The following is a 15,007-nucleotide window of genomic DNA, read 5'->3' on the forward strand; positions in this document are numbered from 1 at the left end:
AAGGAGCAAACACAAGGCATGTTGGACTTTAAAGGCAATTCTAGATAAACTGATCTCCTTGGATTATAAAAACAACTATATACTGTGTCACTCAGTTCACACACACACACTATAATACAGAAAACAGATTTGATGAATGAACAAATGAATGAATAAAAAGTGTGAGGTAGATTCCTTCTTACGTGCGTTGCCCAGAGCAACTACAGAACTGAGAAGGATAAGAATGTTCAACAACGCCATTGTCTCCTGAGAGGGAGAGAGAAGGAGGGACAAAATGAGATCACCACAGGTGTGAGACTGCATTGTATGCATTATTTTCCAGAACCTCTCACCTCAACTTTATTTTAGTCCTGATGCTAAACAAATACACCATATACAGCTCTGGAAAAAATTAAGAGACCACTGCAACGTTTTCTTTCCTTTCCAGGACAACAAGCTCTCTCTCAACATCTGTAAGACTTTGGAGATGATCGTGGACTTCAGGAAGCGGCAGAGGGTGGGGGTCATGCCCCCTTACACATCGATGGAGCTGAAGTGGAGTCTCCTCAGTGTGTTCATCAAAGATGACCTCAACCGGTCCAGGCAAGCAGACTCTGCAGTGAAAACTGCCCAAATGCGACAATACATCCTGAGGAGACTCAAGAACTTTGGCATGTCTGCAAAAACTCACTTGTGCACCACAGGTACACCATTGAGAGCATCCTCTCAGGATACATTACTGTCTGGTAGGGCAGCTGCTCTGCTGCTGATCGCATGGCCCTCCAGAGGTTGGTGAAGTCTGCGAGCGTGTCATCGGCTGCCATCTCCCGTCCGTGCAAGGCATCTACCTTACATGATGCCTTAAGAAAGCACGGAACATCAAGGACTACAATCACCCAGGCTATGGTCTGTTCACACTGCTGCCGTTTGGTAGACGCTACCGGAGCATCAGGGCACACACTTCCAGACTCACAAATGGCTTCTCAACCAGCAACACTGATCCATGATCATACTGATCACATGAACATTTCCAATGCTCTGATGTCTTTCTATGTACATTCAGTGTATATTAACATTTTTTAATGTACCACTCATAGGTATATTGCACTTATATTTATAATATTCAGTACTTCTATCCATATTGTTCATATTCCCCATTCTACACTTTTACATTTCTGTTGTTTACATTGTTATGCATATTTTTACTTCTATATTTCTTAATTCCTACTGTGTAGAAGCCGGGTGCCATTTCAGAAGAATTTCCTTGTTCAGAATGACTGTTTTATTTGGTGCATTTGATAAAATAACTTTGAATATATAGTCCATCATTGTTGACCACAACTACAAGGGTACTCAACTAGGGAATACTGTACAGTTTGTAAAGAACACATGAGTGAGCAGGCAAAACACATCGTATTTCTTATGGGATTCACATTCAACAGTAGGTCACAACAGAATGGCACAATCATAAAACAAAACATGGCAACAAAGAAAATATTTACTGAACCCTGTTCATTAGTCTGCATACCCTTAGTTCTTAATACTGTGTATTACCCCCATTAGCATCAATGACAGCGTGCAGTCTTTTGTAATATTAGTCTATGAGGCCCAGAATTCTTGCAAGCGGTATAGCTGCCCATTTGACTTGGCAAAATGCCTCCAGGTCATGCAAAGTCTTTGGTCGTCTTGCATGAAACGCACGTTTGAGATCTCCCCAGAGTGGCTCGATTATATTAATGTCAGGAGACTGTGTTGGCCACTCCAAAACCTTCATCTTTTCCTGCTGTAACCACTGGAGGGTGAACTTGGCCTTGTGCTTAGGGTCATTGTCGTGCTGGAATGTCCAAGAGCGTCCCATGCGCACTGTTCATGCAGAAGAATGCAAATTGTCTGCCAGTATTTTCTGATAACATGCTGCATTCATCTTGCCATCAATTTTCACAAGATTCTCCGTGCCTTTAGAGCTCACACACCCCCAAAACATCAATGAGCCATCACCATTCTTCACAGTGGGGATGGTATTGTGTTCACTATAGACCTTGTTGACCCCTCACCAAACATAGTGCTTATGGTTGTGACCATAAAGCTCTCTTTTGGTCTCTTCACTACAAATTACAGTGTGCCAGAAGCTGTGTCAAGTTGTTGTTGGGCATATTGTAACCAGGCTTTTGTGTGTCATTGGCACAGTAAAGGCTTCTTTATGGCATCTCCACCAGGCAGCTCATTTTTATTCAAGTATTGTCGTATTGTGCTCCTTGAAACAACCACACCATCTTTTTCCAGAGCAGCCTGTATTTCTCCTGAGGTTACCTTTAGGTTTTTCCTTTGTATCCTGAACCATTCTTCTGGCGGTTTTGTATGAAATCTTTCTTGGTCTACCTGAACTTGGCTTGGTATCAAGAGATCCCTGAATTTTCCATTTCTTAATTAGTGATTGAACATTACTGACTGGTATTTGCAAGACTTTGGATATCTTTTCATATCCTTTTTCATCTTAATAAAGTTCCATTACCTTGTTACGCAGGTCTTTTGACAGTTATTTTCTGCTCCTCATGGCTCAGTATCTAGCCTGCTCAGTGCATCCACTTGAGAGCTAACACACTCATTGACTATTCATACACAGACACTAATTGCAATTTGAAAAGCCACAGAAATTCACCTTTAATTGTAATTTTCACCTTTAATTGTCTGTAACAAAGCCAAACATTCAAGGCTATGTATACCTTTGATCAGGGCCATTTGGGTAATTTCTGTTATCATTATGATTTAAAGAGGAGTGAAACAACTATGTGATGGCTTAAAAATGGCTTCATTTGATTACTATCTTTAAATAAAAGACAGTTTTTTTGCATGATCAGTCATATTTTCAAAATCAATGCCAATATTTCACAATTTCTGCCAGGGTATGCAAACGTATGAATATAACTGTATATTTCTCAGTATTATATGAAGAGCTGTTGAAATCTCACCTTCTGTAATAATATTCAGTTGTAGCTTCGCGTCTCCTGAGTTTGAAGGTCTACAGTCGTTTTCGTTCTGTGTCTTCAGACGATGAGTTAGATTCTAGTCATCCCTCTTCTCCATTAAATATGTTTTTCAGAGACACCATCCAGATGACAAATGACAAACATTGTGTTATTTGCTACTCTGGAACTGTTGACCAGGCAAATGTCAAACAGAACCAAATCCTGTACAAACATCATGTTGATCCTGTCGCTAACAATTGAAGTACACCTTTTATGTTATGAGGTTAAATGAAGGGAAAGGGGATCCTTGGCTATGTCAAACAACCAGCTTCATCCTATTCCAACCTTGCCCATACAGGCTGAGATAGGCAGGTATATTTACCAGCATGTTGCATGTGGCAGGTACATTTCATCAGAGAAATCCACGAAATTGGCAGGTAGTCCTGAAAACATTTCTTTGAAAATTGTATGAGCCACGCTGATGGAATTTTACTGAATATTGTGCAATTGTAAATCACTGCGAACATGTATCACACTCTTTTTGTCTGGTAATATATGTTGATCTATTCAAAGTTCTATATTAATATTGTATATCTATAAGGTATGCTTTTTACCTCCAAAATCGGATAGTGATGTCACTAGGAACTGCCTTAATAGAACCTTTCACCCCTGCTTGATATTTGATGTATGTAATCCTCCTGAGTGGTACTTTATTCTATAAACCACTGACAACATTACTCCAAATTCCAAATAAAAACATTGTTATTTAGAGTATTTATTTGTTGAAAACAAATCCAAATACATTGTTTTCAGACCTCAAATAATGCAAAGAAAACCAATGAATATTCATTTATCAACAACACATTGCTGTTGGGTGACTTTATGCCACTCCTGGCACAAAGATTTAAGTAGCTCAGCTTTGTTTGATGGTTTGTGACCCTCCATCTTATTCTTGATCAAATTCCAGAGGTTTTCAATGGGGTTCAGGTCTGGAGATTGGGCTGGCCATGACAAGGTCTTGGTCTGGTGTTCCTCCAGCCACACCTTGATTGACCTGACTGTGTGGCATGGATCATTGTCCTGCTGGAAAAAACTATTCTCAGAGTTGGGGAACATTGTCAGAGCAGAAGGAAGCAGGTGTTCTTACAGGATAAGCTTGTACTTGACTTGATTCATGCATCCTTCACAAAGACAAATCTGCCCGATTCCAGCCTTGCTGAAGCATCCCCAGATCATCACCGATCCTCCACCAAATTTCATAGTGGGTGCGAGGCACTGTGGCTTGTAGGCCTTTCCAGGTCTCCATCTAACCATTAGAGGACAAGGTGTTGAGCAAAGTTGAAAATTTGACTCGTCAGAGAAGATGACTTTACTCCATTCATCTACGGTCCAATCCTTATAGTCTTTTGCAAATTTCAGCCTGGCTATTCTTTTCTTCTCAATGATGAAGGGCTTTTTTCTAGCCTTGCATGACTTCAGCCCTGCCCCTAGGAGCCTGTTTGGAACCGTCCTCACCGTTCACTTCACGCCAGCTGCTGTATGCTATTCTTTTTATAGGTCACCTATAAAATCATACGGTTGTTGAGTGACATTCTAATGAGTTGACGGTCATCTCTGTCAGTGGACAGGCGTTTTCACCCTCTGCCAGTCTGCAGCTTTGTTGTCCCCAATGTCTGTTGCTTGAGCTTGTTCTTATGAACCACCATCTTTGACATTTTCAGGATGGAAGCAACCTGACGCTCACTGTATCCCTCTTCCAGTAAAGCTATAATTGAACCCTTCTTTCCGCAATATAAGCAACTCTGAATAGTTATTTTTTTCATTAAAATAACATTTGAGGTACTACTTGCACTATTTCAGGTACCAGCTGGTCCTATTGCAAGAGGATAGTGATGACCACAGCAGAGGTTTTTATACTTTTCCTCGTTAAATTAGATTTGGTTCAGGTAATCACCTAATCAGTTCCTCATTAAGTAAAATGAGGTGTGCCTGTGTTGGAATTTCACAGACACTCGAATGGAATGGCTGCCATACATGTAGAGATGCTGATATAATAAAAATTAGCAGTTGTCTCTTATTTTTTTCCAAAGCTGTATATCTATTAAATGTCATTATTATCATTATTAAATCTGTCAATGGGTACTGCAGTTGACATTCTTTTCAGTTGATTTGTATCATAATAACTTCTTCATTGGAGATCACTGGTTACCCTTAAATTGATGAGTAAATGTCCAATTCACCTGTGAGTATTGGGAAAAGAACAGGAGTTGTCCTTCCTTACTTTACCTCATAAAGATCCCACCAATCCAGATTTCTGGATTAGCATTAGTTGTTGTGAACACCACATCGTTCTCAGCCTCATTCTCACCAGCGTTGTGAATAGACACCAGGTTTCCTCCAAGGGACAGACAGTTTTGCTGGAGGAAGAGGTACATAAGGACAGAGGCATTATAATATAAGTATTAGTAGTCCACTCTAAACCATTACATTAACATCTAATGAGATTCATATTCCAGGCTTATAGAACATTCATAGAGGTGGTTCCATATTTAAAACCAGTGGTGATTGTTATAAAAATATATAATTCATAGAGAAAATGCCACGTATTAGTTGAACCATTTATTGGTGAATAATGCACAATAATACTCTGATAAGTCTTGATGTTAGGTTCTGCTCCTCTGGGGTAACCCACTGCCATCACATTATGGTTATACAATACTGCTAATGACAATATCAACACCATAATATCATTAATGGCAGTCCTCATTGGCAATGAGCAAGGTTCACCGTACTGATCCCCCCAAAGAAGGAAACACACAACCAAACAGGTGGAGACAGGGGAGATGGGTGGATTTGCACCTGCAACTGAATGGGTAACCTGATGATTAAACAACCAGTATGAAATCTGATACTGATAGGAGCAATATCTGATGTCAGCTGATACGTCGCTGGCCAGTGATCACTCAGGATTCCTATCTGAATTGGTTATGCAAATTCAAAACAAAGAAACAGTTTGCTTTCAATTCAAATTGAGGGTGAACATGATACCTCAGCTTGGGATCATATCCTCGCAGTGTTGTCATAGATGTAACAATGTGAGTTGTACTTGGTCCAACCAAAGGGATATGATCTATGCCATCCCCAATCCTCTTGCTCCTCCACTACATCTAAAAGGAGCAGACACAGGGCATGTTGAACTTTAAATGAGGAGACCACTGCACCTTTCACTTTCTTTTCCAAAAAAGTCAAAAAAGAAGATTGTGAGTGAGGAACAGAAGGGTTAAAATTAAGAGATCACTGCAAATTGAACGCTTCTGTTACTCACAAAAAATTTTTATTTTCAGCTTTTTTTGGAAAGGAAAAAAAAAGTTGCTGTGGTCTCTTAATTTTTTCTGGAGCTGCATATACAGTTGTGCTCAAAAGTTGGCATACCCTTGGAGAATTGGTAATATATGAACCATTTGTAAAGAAAATATGAGTGAGCAGGCAAAACACATGTCTTTCATTTCTTATGGGATTCATATTCAACTGTAGGTTATAACAGAATGGCAGAACCATAAAATAAAACATGGTTTTATGCTGCTCAACAGGGTCTCCTTTGATCTATCAATGAATCAATTTTATTTATAAAACCCTTTTTGCATCAGCAGTTGTCACAAAGTGCTTTTACAAAACACCCGGCCTTAAACGCCAAGGAGCAAACAACAGTAGTGTTGAATTTCAGTGGCTAGGAAAAACTCCCTAAGAAGGTCGAAATTTTGGAAGAAATCTAGAGAGGACCCAGGCTCAGAGGGGTGGCCAGTCCTCTTCCGGCTGTGCCGGGTGAACATATTAAGAGTACAAATTGTAATAACTGATAAATGCATGTGGGCTGAGTCCAGAGTCTATTTAGTCTTAGTTCGGGTTGGAAGCATGACCAGATGGACAAGGACAGGGACAACAAGGGAGGGGGGAGCTGAAATCGTCAGGTATCGTCTTGATCTGCAACACAACCAGGAGTACTTTGGACAGGGACAGCAACGGGTCTTTCAAGCCTGGTACTCCTCACGTGTGGGCGAAGACCTCATGTCCTCCTAGATTAATACGGCAGGAGAAATCAATCCACCCACTTAATCATAGACCATGCTGTAGAGATGAGTCTTTAGTAGACACTATAAGTTTGCAATGAGTTTGCATTTCTAACCTTAATTGGCAAATCATTCAACAGTAGTGGAGCTCTATGAGAGAAGGCCCTGCCTCCGGCTGTTTGTTTAGAAATTCTAGGTACAATTAAAAGGCCTTCATCTTGCGATCTAAGGATACGTGTAGGTATGTATGGCTGGATCATTTCAGCTAGGTAAGTAGGAGCAAGTCCATGTATTGATTTAAAGGTTAACAATAAAACCTTAAAATCAGCCCCTAACGCTAACAGGCAACTAGTGTAAAGAGGCTAGTACTAGAGTAATGTGTTCAAATTGTTTTGTTCTAGTTAGGATTCTAGCAGCCGTGTACAGCACTAATTTAATTTTATAGCTTGATCAGGGTAACCAGAAAGAAGAGCATTGCAGTAATCTAATCTAGAAGTAACAAAAGCATGGATTCATTTTTCTGCAACAGTTTTTGATAGAAATTTTCAGATTTTTTCAATGTTTTGAAGAGGAAAATAAGCAACACTTGACACATATTTTATATGTTCATCTGAGGAGAGGTCAGGGTCAAGGGTAACGCCGAGGTTTCTTATATTTTTTGGGGATACGACCATGTAGTTGTCGAGATTCACAGTGAAATCTGCCAACAAATCTCTTTGTTTCTTGGGTCCTAAAACTAGCATTTATTTTTTTCTTGATTTTAAAAGCAAGAAGTTCTGTGTCATCCACTTCCTAATGTCTGAAACGCATGCTTCCAATGTAATTAATTTTGGGGCTTCTACATGCTTCATTGAAATATATAACTGTGTGTCATCAGTATAACAGTGACATTGTGATTCCGGATTACATCACCCAGAGGCAGCATATATAGTGAGAACAATAATGGGCCCAGAACCGAGCCTTGAGGAACACCAAAACAAACCTTGGATTTGTCAGATGACATGCCATCCACACATACAAACTGATATCTTTCAGATAAATAAGATTTAAACCAGGCGGGCCAGTTTAACCCGCGTACTGTTTTACAACGGAGCCATGCTGTTTGTAATACGTGCAGAATTCTGGTTTGGCATTGCCTTGCTGAAATAAAAAATGCTTTCCCTGAAAAAGACAGCATAATGGCCGCATATGTTGCTCCAAAACCTGTATATATTGTTCATTATTGTTCATCATTTATGATACCTTTGCAGAAGTCCAAGTCACCCATGCCATGTACATTAATGCACTCCATTCCATCATGGATACAGACTATTTAACTGTGCGCTGATACAAAGCCGAATGGTCCCTCTCCACTTTAGTCCGGAGGACGCTGCATTCATGATTCTCCAAAATCATTTCAAATTTTTATTTGTCAGACCACATGAAATTTTTCCACATCTCTCTCCATCTTAAAATCATGCCAAGTTTGAATATTTAGTTAGACACTATTAACCATTGTGTTATAATGAGTAACGTTTCTTATTAAGTTTACCTCCACCACAAATAGTATCTATGAACTGTATGACTTTTGCCATTGGCCGTTTTAAAAGCTTATTAGCCAGTAATATGTCGCTAGACACCATTAACCATTGTGTTAAACTGCGTAACGTTTCTTATGAAGTTTTCCTCTACCACAAATCGCATCTATGAACAGTATGCTTTTTGCCACTGGGTGTTTTAACAGCATATTAGCCATTTGTAAATGACATTGATAAAATAACTATTGTATCAATATACACTCACCTAAAGGATTATTAGGAACACCTGTTCAATTTCTCATTAATGCAATAATCTAATCAACCAATCACATGGCAGTTGCTTCAATGCATTTAGGGGTGTGGTCCTGGTCAAGACAATCTCCTGAACTCCAAACTGAATGTCAGAATGGGAAAGACAGGTGATTTAAGCAATTTTGAGCGTGGCATGGTTGTTGGTGCCAGACGGGCCGGTCTGAGTATTTCACAATCTGCTCAGTTACTGGGATTTTCAGGCACAACCATTTCTAGGGTTTACAAAGAATGGTGTGAAAAGGGAAAAACATCCAGTATGTGGCAGTCCTGTGGGCGAAAATGCCTTGTTGATGCTAGAGGTCAGAGGAGAATGGGCCGAATGATTCAAGCTGATAGAAGAGCAACTTTGACTGAAATAACCACTCGTTACAACCGAGGTATGCAGCAAAGCATTTGTGAAGCCACAACACGCACAGCCTTGAGGCGGATGGGCTACAACAGCAAAAGACCCCACCAGGTACCACTCATCTCCACTACAAATAGGAAAAAGAGACTACAATTTGCACGAGCTCACCAAAATAGGACAGTTGAAGACTAGAACAATGTTGCCTGGTCTGATGAGTCTTGATTTGTGTTGAGATATTCAGATGGTAGAGTCAGAATTTGGCGTAAACAGAATGAGAACATGGATCCATCATGCCTTGTTACCAATGTGCAGGCTGGTGGTGGTGGTGTAATGGTGTGGGGGATGTTTTCTTGGCACACTTTAGGCCCCTTAGTGCCAATTGAACATCGTTTAAATGCCATGGCCTACCTGAGCATTGTTTCTGACCATGTCCATCCCTTTATGACCACCATGTACCCACCCTCTGATGGCTACTTCCAGCAGGATAATGCACCATGTCACAAAGCTCGAATCATTTCAAATTGGTTTCTTGAACATGACAATGAGTTCACTGTACTGAAATGGCCCCCACAGTCACCAGATCTCAACCCAATAGAGCATCCTTGGGATGTGGTGGAACGGGAGCTTCTTGCCCTGGATGTGCATCCCACAAATCTCAACTGCAAGATGCTATCCTATCAATATGGGCCAACATTTCTAAAGAATGCTTTCAGCACCTTGTTGAATCAATGTCATGTAGAATTAAGGCAGTTCTGAAGGCGAAAGGGGGTCAAACACAGTATTAGTATGGTGTTCCTAATAATACTTTAGGTTAGTGTAGGTGACGATAACTGACTTTTTCGTCAAGTGAAAAGACGAGAGAATCGTATAGCTAGCGAAGTGTTTGTCTATCCTGAAGAAATCCTAAGACATAAATCAAAAATCCACCAGAAATAGTCACAATATAGTCGTAAACAGTTTCATTTTAGGCTTCCCATAACGTAGCTACGGAAGAGTGTAGCCAGCAGTTTGTGTCTATCCTGTGTCTATCCTGAACAAATCCTCTTTTGCCACTGACCATTTTAACAGCTAATTAGCCATTTCTGAATGATATTGATACATATTTTTTTTCCAAAAAAATTTCAGTTATGTTTTTCTTACGGTCAATACATTTGAGCTAAATTTGGCTCCATACATGGCAGTGCTTATGTTGGGTAACATCGAGTTAACAATGAAGATAGCCTGCTCGGAGCAGTTTAGACATGCAGCGTAAGTTGCCATAACAGCAAGGCTGTAGCCATGGAGTCAACCTTGGGGTGGACCAAATCAGCCGTGGTTCTGGAGGTCCCCCAAGAAAAACATTCAAAAATGTTTAAAATATGTATAAGTCTTGAACCATCAATATTTACGCAATCTGATATCGCTGTGTTGTTATTCTTAAAACATTATAATTAATGTTGCACCAAGACCATCATTGCAACTGACCTGTAGTTAGTTGGTTACCCCAGTCCAAACACAGAATATTCCACCGCCCCCCAATCTTTGACCTGACCTAACCTCTGAGACACCTTTGCCTGATCCTAACCTCAGTGGCACCTGTGCCAAAACCAAACCTCAGTTATGCCAAAATAAATTATGATGTCGTTGGAACAACACCAACATGGTGATCGGTCATCAAAATGTGCTTCTTTTCTCACTCACTATGTCACCTACTCACCCAGCCCTGTTGGCATCCTAATGCACTATCTCTCTCCCTCTCTCTCTTTACACACCAGAGTGAACATGAAATAAATACTATCAGTAAACAAGTCAGGTTTCTTGACATGATGTTCAGGAATGGATAACTTTCCATTTCTGATCTGGATGGCAAGGATTATTATATCAATAAATATTGACTCACTTCTTGTGCTACTGTATACTTAGTCTATCATCTGACAGGTACTCACTTTCAGCTTACTTTTATTTTCTGAGGCGCCCAAGAAAACTGATGAATGTCACAGCCTCTTGTTCATGATGACACTCACTGTGAATGAAAGCTGACTAATAAAACTGCTTGTACTTTAATCAAACAAACACTAATAATGCTATTTATCATAAGCAAATACAGCTATACTGTATACTATACAAATTTACAATCAATAAAAACATATACTGTCTGCATAAATTACACTTGAAGCATAACATAAATGATTGACACTTTACGCAGACTTCACGTGGGCTTTCTGATATATCTAACAAAATCGTTAACGTAAGACATCAACGTTATTTGAATATGCACAAGAGCACCAATGTTGGTCATTGGGTGAATGTGTGGCTAATTCACTTTCCAGGTTACTTAGCTATGATAGATAATGTTAGGTTGATGGCTGATTGATTAGCACGTGCAAATATGCCCCTTTTCACCAAAAACTTTTGTTTGCACTCTATGCAATTACTGATACTTTTTATCAAACTATTATTTATTTCCACAATTACAGTACCTGCAAAAAATTGAAGATAGCCTATGTAACATTCATATTACATTCTAGTTTTCCACCTTTGTAAAACATTTGAAAGTAGTAGGTTAATGAAATATAGAGACAGTACAATGTTTGACATTTATTGTACCTACCAACAACAGTCGACCAACTGGGGTACGGCAACAGCACTTGGACAAATTACAAGCAGAAATGCAGTAAACTGTAAAACTAGAAACTGTAGTAATAATAACGGCAATTTGTTAAGTTTTGTTTTGATAGTGTTTACATTTGCTAATGATTATTTTTGGATATATAATAATGTTTACACCAAAATATTTGTGGGGACATTTTGAGCAAATTTGAATATTTGCTCAAAATGTATATTCCCCACTATATATTGTAATTACGGCCTTGCATGACAGCATACCTAGGGTGAAACGTATTCACCTTTTGTAGTACGGGTTAATTGGGAAGTTACACCCGATGTCACTAAGTTACTCCAGAAGTTACCACAGTAAGCCAGTTTCCTCACTTCGTAGTATATCCCTCAGGTGATTGTATTGTGTTGTTTATTGTAATTATTTTGTTGTATGGACAGACAGAAAAGAAAAAGCTATGAGAAACATTGCTTTCATCAGTTAACAAAGTATAAGTCCTGAAAACAAATTGATTAAACAATTCTACAAATAAGACAGAGAAAAGCATTTCAACGGTTGGTTTTGAACACACTTCCTCAGTTTGCTTTAAACACACCTTCTCCTGGATTTCAACACTTATTCTGTTTTAAAACGATAACATCATTTAAAATATTATTCCGTCAATTTGGTGATTTATGATGCTGGTGGGTGGGGCTTCCAGATTGATTTGACAGGTGGGCGGGACATCCGTTTTGCTGGGTGTAACGTATGGACTTCCTGTATGATGTGTGTTAGGGCGGGACTTCCAGAATGACTTATGCATGTCTGGTGACTTTGTAATTTATGATTGCATTGATGTTTCCATGTTTGATGTTTTACAACGATTGATAAACACCCCGGACAAGTGTTATAGACCTTTCGAGGGGCATGTGGTGAAACTCAAAATGTTTTTTATGGAATGGTTTTACCCACAAAAATATGTGCCGCAAGAGGCGTGGATCTCAGCTTGGGCAGTAGAACCACTGAAAAAGGCTCCATGGAGTGAAGGGATTTAAAGGGACATGCTGCTTTAGAGCCCTAGTTGTGCTTGTGTCTGTCTAGAATACATGAAATGATCCAGAACATAAATACCTTTTGACAAATACTACATGTGCATCAAAACAAAACAATGGGTGACCAGCTACCTGATTACATATATTAAGGTCAGGGAATTGCCAGAAACCTCACAATATGGAGTTGGCACAATTTATGTTAAATCACTTTGTGACAACTGCTGATGTAAAAGGAACTATAAAATAGTTGATAGTTGATAGATTGATTGAATAGATACAATCTGAAATGTACTGCACTATTCCACATCTTCCAATTTGATAATATGATTTTATGCGATTTGATGGTCCACACATTACTCACTATATGTCTACTTCAGAGGGACAACAGAGAGCAATGAGAAAAAGAGTTTTGATATGTCATGGAATTAAATGTGATGAAGACAAACTGATTCCCGATTCTAAGAAGAAGCTTTGAATGGTTGGTTCACTTTTGGTCAGTCTCCCAACACAACACATAGAGGGGCATGCATGCTCACTGACCTGTATAATTCAAAGGCCAAACAGGTGATTAGCCAGTCTAAATGATTCACCCAATAGTAGCAAGTACATCCAGGGAATCTATGGGGGCTCATAGGGAATTAGAAAAACCTAAAGGATAATGCTTTAACGTCTGCTCCACGTGGCACCGCTGCTCCTCTTCCTATCTGGCGCTCCACCTCACCAGTGTACTAACCACCGGCCGGAGAGTGATGCCAGCAGTGCACAACGAGGACGCACCTGTTTCCACTTAGTCATTTGTTTGGTATATATTGGGTTTTCTATGCCACCGCACTTCACGGATTATCGTTTCTGTCCTCTAGAATGTGAGGTGTGTAATCTGTATTTGACTAAGAAATCCTATAAAGAGTTGAACTGTCTTCCCTGAGTTTAGTTTTTTCTTTCCACCTGTACATTTTTATACACGCTGGGCACTCACACCGTCACAAATGCCTCACACTGCTATTATTGTTTCCAAGTTCATTTATTATAAAATGTTTTGAACCCTAGGTCTTCATTAGGCATTCATGATTATTATTATATCTTTATTTCAACAAGGAACACAGACTGAGACCAAGGTCTCTTACAGCTGCACCCTGCATATACATGTTTACATGTATGGGTACAATTAGGTGGTTAGGTGATTACCTGAACCAAATCAGATTTTACAAGGAAAAGTATAAAACCCACTGCTGTGGTCATCACTAACCTCTTGCAAAAGATTCAGCTGGATGGCAAAAACAGTGCAAGTAGTACCTCAAATGTAATTTTAATGAAAAAATAACTATTCAGAATGGGAAGAGTTGAAAAGAAAAGCTTTGAGTGAGGAAAAGAAGGGCTCAATTCTGGCTTTACTGTCAGAGTGATACAGTGAGCGTCAGGTTGCTTCCATCCTGAAAATTTCAACAAGGAAAAGTATAAAAACCACTGCTGTGGTCATCACTATCCTCTTGCAATAGGACCAGCTGGTACCTCAAATAGTGCAAGTAGTACCTCAAATGTAATTTTAATGAAAAAATAACTATTCAGAGGCTTATATTGCGGAAAGAAGGGTTCAATTATAGCTTTACTGGAAGAGAGATACAGTGAGCGTCAGGTTGCTTCCATCCTGAAAATGTCAAAGATGGTGGTTCATAAGAACAAGCTCAAGCAACAGACATTGGGGACAACAAAGCTACAGACTGGCAGAGGGTGAAAACGCCTGTCCACTGACAGAGATGACCGTCAACTCATTAGAATGTCACTCAACAACCATATGATGACATCAGGTGACCTATAAAAAGAATAGCATACAGCAGCTGGGGTGAAGTGAACGGTGAGGACGGTTCCAAACAGGCTCCTAGGGGCAGGGCTGAAGTCATGCAAGGCTAGAAAAAAGCCCTTCATCACTGAGAAGAAAATAATAGCCAGGCTATGAATGGAGTAAAGTCATCTTCTCTGACAAGACAAATTTTCAGCTTTGCTCAACACCTGGTCGTCTAATGGTTAGATGGAGACCTGGAAAGCCTACAAGCCACAGTGCCTCGCACCCACTATGAAATTTGGTGGAGGATCGGTGATGATCTGGGGATGCTTCAGCAAGGCTGGAATCGGGCAGATTTGTCTTTGTGAAGGATGCATGAATCAAGCCAAGTACAAGGTTATCCTGGAAGAACA

The sequence above is a fragment of the Esox lucius genome, chromosome 19 (assembly GCF_011004845.1).
Source record: "Esox lucius isolate fEsoLuc1 chromosome 19, fEsoLuc1.pri, whole genome shotgun sequence".
NCBI classification, from domain to species: Eukaryota; Metazoa; Chordata; class Actinopteri; order Esociformes; family Esocidae; genus Esox; species Esox lucius.